The 8,999-nt window shown below is 43.1% G+C and overlaps 1 protein-coding gene across 2 annotated transcripts in view; it reads left to right on the top strand.

Annotated features, from left to right (window-relative positions):
* The first annotated feature begins 5,082 nt into the window (after positions 1 to 5,082).
* The window catches only part of LOC149321331 (contactin-3-like), a 251,310-nt gene continuing 247,393 nt past the window's right edge, over positions 5,083 to 8,999 (top strand). For both annotated transcript variants that reach the window (XM_089519717.1, XM_089519708.1), the window contains exon 1: positions 5,083 to 5,350. The gene's annotated coding sequence lies outside the window, so the exon portion shown is untranslated. The remainder of the gene's footprint in view (positions 5,351 to 8,999) is intronic.

Below are 8,999 nucleotides of genomic sequence, written 5' to 3'. Positions count from 1 at the left end.
TTTAAACAACCATGGAGTTTTCGTGGCAAGTTTTATCAGAGCAGGATTTGCTATTGCTAGTCTGGGGCTGAGAGTGTGCGCCTTGTGTGTGTGTGTGTGTGTGTGCGCCTTCCTGGTGACCCTAAGGTGAAACTGTCATGGGGCTGGCTGTATACCTGGCTTCTTAGAGCAAATTCTGAAAAGATGAAAGTTAAAACTGTCTCATTGAAAAAACAAAACAAAAACCCCTATTACAATTTATATTATAATGAAGTTGAGAATATGGGGGCTCCTCTAGGAAACAGCAGTTCTTTTTCTATTAATAGGGAGCAGATGTTCTATCATATCTTCACAACAACCCTGTAGATGGATTTGTCTTATGTATACAGACTCATCCTATGTATTTGATGAATGCATGAGAAAAAGCAGGGTTGTACGTGCTAGCCATGCACACTGTATCAAAGCATACTCTAGTCATGTCTTGAAGTAACTGTACATTTTATGGTAGTGTGACAAGAAGCATATCTAGGTAGGTTACCTCTTCCCACTCCCACTTTTTCTTAACCATTTCTGAAGTTAGAATATATTTTTGCATGTACTGGATATGTCAATTTTATAGAAATCCATTATATAAGCCTGATTTCTATGTCTATAAGCAAAGTGAGAGGGTAAACAGACTGGCAAAATGCGCTATGTTCCCTGCGCCTTGGATTTTTTATACATGGATTCAAGCATCCACAGTTTGAAAATGTTCAAAAAAAAAGTATAAATTTCAAATTTCAAATATCAAACCTTGGTTTTCCATTTTTTATAAGGGACACCATTTTGCTATGTTATTATATTTAATGGGACTACTAGAGCATACACGGATTTTGTTATCTACAGGGGATCTTGGAACCAAACCCCAGCGTATAACAAGGATCCATTGTATATAGCACCAAAACAGATGGCCCAAAAATGCCAGATTGGGGTGTGCAGCTCTGCAGCAGCCCCAGTCTGGTGTTTTGGGGGAATCGGTTTCGGTGCTATATCTAGCTTTTCTTGTTATAACTCCTAGTTCCATTTGCTTCACTGTTACAAACATGGTTGTGCCATTTACAGCTGTCATGTACTAGCAAGTTTCTGGTGATTTCACCTGTACTAAAAACATAAATAAATACATAATCATCCCTTGAGAAACCATTATGTACTGCAGAACCAACAAAAGATTCCCAAAAGTGAAGTGAGATCTCAACTTAAACACAGGCATTCAGAATGTAATGGCTGATTTGTTTGTTTATTTGTTTGTAATGGGATATCTCACTTGACCGATGTAGTGTAACTGGAACATAAGTGCTTTTAAGTCGCAACATATATTCCAAGCATAAATACAATGTAATTGCCAAATATGTTGTCAGGCACTACTTCTCCTGTACCTTGAAAGAAGATATTTCCCTTGAGAATGAAGCTATCAATCTGAAACCTGATATGCATACTCATGACATAATTCTAGGTTCAAGGTTGTTTTAAAATCATCTTAATGCACCTACCCAATTTCAAAAGCTGGAAGAAAATTACCCTGTAATCTGCAGTATGGCATAGTGGCCAATGATAGGAACACTATTGGAATGCCCTGGGACAATGTGGGGATTGAATAAACACTTGACAGTTTCTTGGAACAGCATTGGAAGGTTGACATGGTAAGGAAAACATTGATGCCGGCTGAGAATAGGAGGAACTATGGAAGAAAGCTGATCAGAAAAGCTGACTAGATTCAAGAGGCAGTGAAGCTGGATTGTAGACTAGATCAATTAGAGTGGAAATCCATGGAAGAAAATGTACTATAAACTACTGACAAGCAGGAAAGGAAAGCAAGGGTAGAGTCAGAGCTGAGTGACACAATATTGTGTTTGTTAATGTTGTTGTTGTAGCACCATTGATATACACTGTTCAGCAATAGCCTCTCAGAGATCTATAGCTGCTCCTAATGGGATTCCTGTGTCACTAAGGGATAGACTAAACAACACACTAAACTACTATTTATATTCAGCACACTTTGTTTCTACAGTGGGCCTTTGGTATCCACTAGTTCCAGGACCTCTCGTGGATGCCAACATATGTGGATACTGAAGTCCCATTATATACAATGGCATAGTAAAGTGCTGGCTTGTATATAAAACGGCAAAAACAAGCTTTGCTTTTTTGAATTTTTATATTTTTGAATACTTTCAAGCCATGGATGGTTGAATCAGTGGATAAAGAATACACGAATATGGAGAGCCAACTGCACTTTAAAAATAAATAAATGTGAGGAACCTACTTTAAAAATAATACATGAGAGGTAAATGGGGGAAGGTGTAATCCATTATGCTTGCATTAAAGTCCTGGTAAAAATTGTCTTTCCAAGCTGCCTTTTTCTTTACGAAATAAGCTCTCTTAAGGAAAAGAGTTGCTAAGGATATATAGAGAGATTTGGACTGGGATTGTGGTGCAGAGTGATGGTTAAATCTCTGTCAAATGCACAGTATCTCCAATCCCACAGGCCTCCCTCCCCGTGTCTGTTACTTTTAAAAATATAGCACTCTCTCTCTCTCTCTCTCTCTCTCTCTCTCTCTCTCACTGTGTCTTGTTTTATTTATACAATCCAGCTGTAAGGATTTCATAGAAAACAACATTTGGAAAGATTATTCTTCTCCATTGTCAGAGGACTGTTACATGCTTCTACTGACATTCAAAACATTTCTTCCATTCTTTCAAAATGCTGAGCTTTCAGAGGAAAAAAACAGTTGTATCATTGACTGGAAATGGAAAGTTAAACATCAACCACCAATCTGAAACAAGGGCTCTTGAACTATGCAGTTGGTGTTTGAAGTGAACATTTATTCTTATTACATCTAAGAAGGGATAGTGGGGGAAAGGCTAATGTTAAAATTGTATCCACCCACTTACAAGTATTTATTTTTAAGCCCAGTACAGACTGCCCCTTTTCACACTGGATTGGGGCCAGGGCAACCTCACCAACAGCCCTGTGGCCACAATCCAGCATTCTCTGGGCCACAGAGAAGTGGCAAAATGCAGCTTCTCTGTGGCCCGGCAAAGGGGTCCGACTATGGGCAAGTCACAGTCTCTCAGCTGCAGAAGAAGGCAGTGGCAAACCTCCTCTGAAGAAATCTTGCCAAGAAAAATCCCATGACAGATTCACTTTAGGGTCTCCAGAAGTCAAAAACGATGGCACACAACAACAAAGCTGGAACCTGCTAAAGCTTCAATAAGAAATAAAAAATGATTTACCTTTGAGTAGGCACGTTTATGAGTGTCGTGTAAATATGCTGAGGATTACAAACTTGGTGGACTACGAACCCAGAGTTTTCCACACACTTGAGTAACCCCAGTTATTAGGAAGGAAACAGGAGGCACGTGTGCTGAAATTAGCCAGGCTTGAGTCCAGCAGCAGTTCCCGATCATTTTATACAATTCAGTACCTCTTTTCCAGAGGGGTGCTAATAGTCTTAATGGGGCAAAAGGAAAGAAGGCTCAGATCAGCTCATCTGGTGGGGAAGTCCGCTTCCTCACTCATCATCCCTTGCTTTGAGCTGGAACAAAAAAAGTTACTTATTTTATATACTTATATCCCAGAATCCCCCACAAACACAGCCAGTGAACCTGTGAGAGCTGCAGCCTGAAAAGTATCATTTTCACTTCTGCCAGTTCAGGGTGACCTGACATGTCCTCTTTTTTTCAGATATGCCCTCCATTTCAGCCTTCTATCCAGGGGGAATTCCCAAATGTCATCCATTTTGAGCATGACTAACATTTATATGTATAGGACTGTTTGTAGCTTTGGTGTCATGTCCACCATTTTTTCCTTGAATGGACTACCTTTTTCAGTGTGTTGTCCTCCTTTGTGGTTATGAGGACATCTGGTCACTGTGTCAGCAGAAACCTCCAGAAGGAAACTTACACAAACGGACTGTGAGGGAGCACAGACAGGGCAAAGGGCATGGCCAGGGCGGGTGAGGCCAAGCTTGGACAGAAATCTTTTTCTTCAGGCTGTCCTTTCAGCCTCCTGTTGAGAAGAGACAGGCCAAGCCAGGGCAGCCTATTTCTCTGAGGAGGCGGGTTTTTCCTCCCTCAGTTTTGAGCCCCATTACTGCCAGTCTCTGGATCCAGATAATTTTGGGTCTGCTGCTTAGAACTACTGCTGAGTCCAGATCATTTTAAAATTGGATTTAAAAATTAAGTGAATTAAGATGTTGGATATTAAATGTGGAAATGTGTATGTCCTTTTAAACTGCTGCATGTTTGTGGCATATTGGTTTGATCACAGGACTCTGGAGAGCAGAGTTTGAATCTCTGCTCAGCCATTAAACCAATTGGATGATCTTGGGCAAGCCACACTCTCTCAGCTTCAGAGGATGGCCATGGCAAACTCCCTCTGAAGAAACTTGCCAGGAAAATCCCATGATAGGTTGGCCTCTGTAAAGTTGGAAAAGAGGACATGAAGGCACACAGCGTGCGCACACATACACACACAACTTTAATTAGTGTGTTTTAACTGATATGTAAAAAGATCTTGTAGCACCTTTGAGACTAACTGAAAGAAGTTGGCAGCATGAGCTTTCACAGACTTCATTCTACTTCCTCAGATGCTTTGGGTAGACTACATTATTATTATTATTATTATTATTATTACTATTATTATTATACCCAACTGTGTCTGAGGAAGTAGGCTGAAATCTAGGAAAGCTCATGCTGCCAACTTCTTTCTTACAGTTAGTCTCAAAGGTGCTACAAAGTCTCTCTACTATTATTATTATTATTACAATGAACCCTCTCCTTAGGTGGGGGATCCGCTCCGGATCCCGCCGTGTCAGGGAAAATCCACCTAGGTTCGAGCTCCATAGGAAATAATGGGGCGTGTGCATGTGGCGGAGAGGCTCCAGAGAGCATGGGAAATGCCTGTGAATGGCGCCAGTGGAGTGGTCCAGGCTCCAGCGCGAGACTGGGACTCTGCCTGGCGCGCGCCAAAGCCCTGCCCGCGTGCGCGCGCCGCCTCCCAGGTCTCCTCCTCCTCCTCCTCCTCCTCCTCTCCTCTCCATCCTTTGCCTGCCATCCATCCAGACAGAAGCCTCGGCAGCAGCAGCAGCAGCACAGGAGGCGGCGCTGCAAGAGGAGCCGCAGGATTATATAGGGCTCTCCAGGCTCCTTGCTCTTGGAGGGAGGGATGGATGGATACCGACCCACCAACCCACTAACATTATAAACCAACAAACAAATACATAAACTCGACCTCTAGCTATCTGTGTTTATCCCCTCTCTCTCTTTTGAGTTCTATCTTTCCCTCTGGAAGGAAGAGGAAGAAGAGGAGGAGGCTGGCCCAGGTGGAGAGCAGGTGGGTGCAGCTGAGGGGAAAAGGCTGGGAGGGAGGATGGAGCTGGATGGAGGGAAAGTTTTCTGGCTGGGGGGGGGGCTGTTTCTCTGCTCTGCTGCTCCTCTCCGCGGAGGCTTTGGGGGTGTTGGGGGGTGCCCTCCCTGGCTTTTAGGGTGAATGGGGTTGGACTGGATGGCCCTTAGGGGGTCTCCTCCAACTCTGGGGTCTTCTTCCGTGCCATGCATTTCAGGGTCTCCTGCAAGAGTTGTGTATTACTGTGTGTTTGGGTCCTTTCTTTGGCTCTTCATGCTCCTTTCGGGTCGCTTTTGAAGCCCAGAAGGGGTTTCAAGCGGGCCTTGGGTGGCCAGGGAGGATCCCAGCCTGGAAGTAGGCTTTCTGGCCCGTCTTGCCTTCGGAGGAGGCTCTCACAGCCGATGGAGAAGTTTCTGGAGAAAAACTCCACTCTGGCAGCAGAGAAAGTCGGGCGCCTCGGGCTGCCTCCGCACTCCAGAAAGAATCCACTTTGCTCCCCTGGGCTGCATCCCTTCTGGGAATCTGGGAGCTGTAGTTTGTCTCTGGCAGGGAAGGCGAAATGTCACACAGTGTCTCCTAGCATTGGGCCAGCAGGGCAGTTAAAGCGGTGTCAAACTGGATTACTTCTGCAGTGTGGATGCAGATATAATCTTCACTTCTTTATTTGTGTACCACCCACCCAGGCACCAGAGCCCCCCTTTTCGCTCCTTAGGCTCTATAGCCATAGACAGGGCGGTGCTGCTGTTTGATTTCTTTGCTTTGGTCATTCTGTGGAGTCCAGTGTTCATTTCCCTTCAAAAGGGAAAGCAGCCCTCCCCTCCAGCAAGAGCTTGCATCTTTTCCCTGGCAGGAGCGACCTCCTTTTAGCTTCTCCAAGGCAGAAGGAAGTCTCCAGATGGATGCCTTCTTCTCCCAGCCTTGCTTTGAGGAGGAGAAGAGGCAGGAAGAGGCTCCAAATGAGCCACTGAAAACTCTGAAAGAAAGCCCTATTTGCTCCTGCTGCTCTCCTTTCTCACCTTCCCTCTCACGATTTCTTTTTTCCTATAAACAGAATACAACCCTTCATTTGATAAGTGAAACAACAGCAGCAACAGAACTTCCCCTCTACTGTTGATGGACTGTAAGCCCAGGCTATGCATGTCCTAGGAAAGGGTGAGACCCAGCATGGGGCACTGGTTTGAGGGTAGGACTAAGACCCTGGAGATTGGGGTTCGACTCCTCGCTTGGCCATGGAAACCCACTGGGTGACCTTGGGCAAGTCACACCCTCTCAGCCCCAGAAATAGGTTCAGCCCTATGACAGGTTTGCCTTAGGGTCACTATAATTTGGAAAAGACTTGAAGGCACACAACAAGAAAGAGTGAGGTACATGGTCACATATCCATGTGCCCCGGAGAGTTTTGTGTTGTTTTTAAAGATTATCCATCGTCATTCTCTGAAGATGCCAGCCACAGATGCTGGCGAACCGTGAGGAATAAACTCTTCTAGAACATGGCCACATAGCCCCCCAAACCCACAAAAAACTATTATCCATCATCATTCATTCGATTAGTTAGACGGAAGTCGCATTGACTTCAGTGGACTTTACTCTCAGGGCGGTGTGTAGATTTGCAGCCTGATTAATTTATTGAGATGTCTGTTGCCATGGGCTTAAAGCCCACCCCGTCCAGTGTTATCCTGTTGTAAACAGTGTGGCTGAAAGGGCGCCGAAAGTGGGAGGTTTGATGTTCTGTGCTTTCACAGAATACATGCTGTCACTCCGCTATAAGTGTTAATAGGAGCAATTGCTGCACCTTAATATTTTGGGCTTATGATAACAGAGCAAAATCTTGGTGGATTTGATGCTGAAGCAAAAGGAAGGGAGGATTATCTATGTAATCCAAATTTAAATTTATATTGCTCCCATACAAATGAACGTTGCATTGGAAGGCTATATGTTGAAGAATTTGTGTGATCCCTGCTTCTTATAGATCCCTTCCAGTGACTCACATTGTTGATTGCTCAGGGGATTTTCTTTTTACATTACCCGTGTAAGACAAATACATGTTTCAGGCACATTTTTAATCTCCGTGTTAAATTATCAGCTTGCAACACTGCAAGTATTTACTGACATTTTGAAAAGTCTGGTCTTTTGGACCTAGGGGCATGTAGTCTCACTTGTCCTGTGGTCCTCTTTAGCAGCATGAACCGTGAAAGATGCTAATGCTTCTCCCTTTTAAATCAGGCACAACGTTAGCTTTACTGACTCAATATACCTTTTCGTTCTAACTTTTGTGAGCACTAGGGGTCAGATGCTTTCTGCTGGAAATTTAAAAACCCTTTTTCACCGAATGTCAGTTTTATTTGTAAGCTGGAATGTTTGTTTTGTACAATCCAATTAAAAGACTGGCAAAAGTGCAACCTCTTTTTAAGAATATTCCTATCTCCTTGAGCAAATCTCCTTTGCTTTATAGTCTCGGTTTTTAAGCTGTAACAACAAATGGTGGACCTTCTTTAGAAATCAACAGATCTTTCATTTCTTGGATAGTTTGTAATCACTGATTAAGAGATCAGTTATGAAGAGTTACAATATTGATTAATCTGACTGGATCATTCACTTTAAGCAGGGCATCTTGTTCATTCTGAGCTGTCCTCTACAATGTGGTCCTTACTGGATTTAGTAATTTTAACTTTAATTGTATTTTCCTATCTGTTCCTCTGTATTTGTTGCTGTTTTGCACTGTGCATTGAACTCTGTTTTTGGGTGGGAAGCATGGATGGGTCATTCCGTTAGATGTTTGTATTTGACATGGTCACTCTGAACTAGTCAGACTTTGCTGGATTGAGCCACATTTGGCTTTGGCATTTGGGCTGAAATCTTAAACCCACTTTCTGGGAGTGAGCCCTGTGAATTCAGTTGGAGTCATTTCTGAGTAGACATCTATAGAATTGCACAGAGAACTGAGAAGCTTCATTCCTATGTGCAGTTATGTGAAGCTAAATTCTGTTGAACTACATCCATTCTGAATGTACATTCACAAGATTGCAGTGAACAGCAGGGTACTTGTGTTACTAATTGACTTGACCACAGACACACTATAATTAGTGATAACACACATGCTTTGCATGCAGAAAGTCCCAAATTCATTCTGTGGCAAGCCAAGTTGAAAGGATTTTGAATACTATGGCTAGGAATGCCTTCACTGCCAGTCTAGAGCACTGGACTGGATCTACCAATGATCTGATTATGTACATGGCAATTTCTTTTCTGACAGATGGTCAAAAAGACCAATGTATACCTCGTTCTGCATTCAACTAGGCTTGTAGTTTAATCCCTTTCAACAGCATGTGATAATGCTGCCAAATGCCCTGCAAGCTGCGTTATCCAATTTTGAGGGTTGTGGCTGAAGTTTTATAGGCACTTTGGAAACTTGTTATAAAAGAAATTTGATTTCTGGCTGAGACTCTCGTGTGCAGTGTTTCAGACAAGAGTGACTTTTTTTTAACAGACAAAGCTATAAACAAGGAATAAGGATTTATAACAGAGGTTCTACCTGACTTTTATGGCACTGCAAATAACATTCCTGAGATGCATGCAGACAAGTGTGGAAATATATTCATTATAAATGAAACTCAGTTTCAGAGGCATTTGAAAGTGA

Source organism: Sceloporus occidentalis, unplaced genomic scaffold, assembly GCF_023333645.1.
Source record: "Sceloporus occidentalis isolate IW3139 unplaced genomic scaffold, rSceOcc1.0.p SCAF_1, whole genome shotgun sequence".
NCBI classification, from domain to species: Eukaryota; Metazoa; Chordata; class Lepidosauria; order Squamata; family Phrynosomatidae; genus Sceloporus; species Sceloporus occidentalis.
Note: the sequence above shows the minus strand (reverse complement) of the source record. Positions and strands in the feature narration are given on the sequence as shown.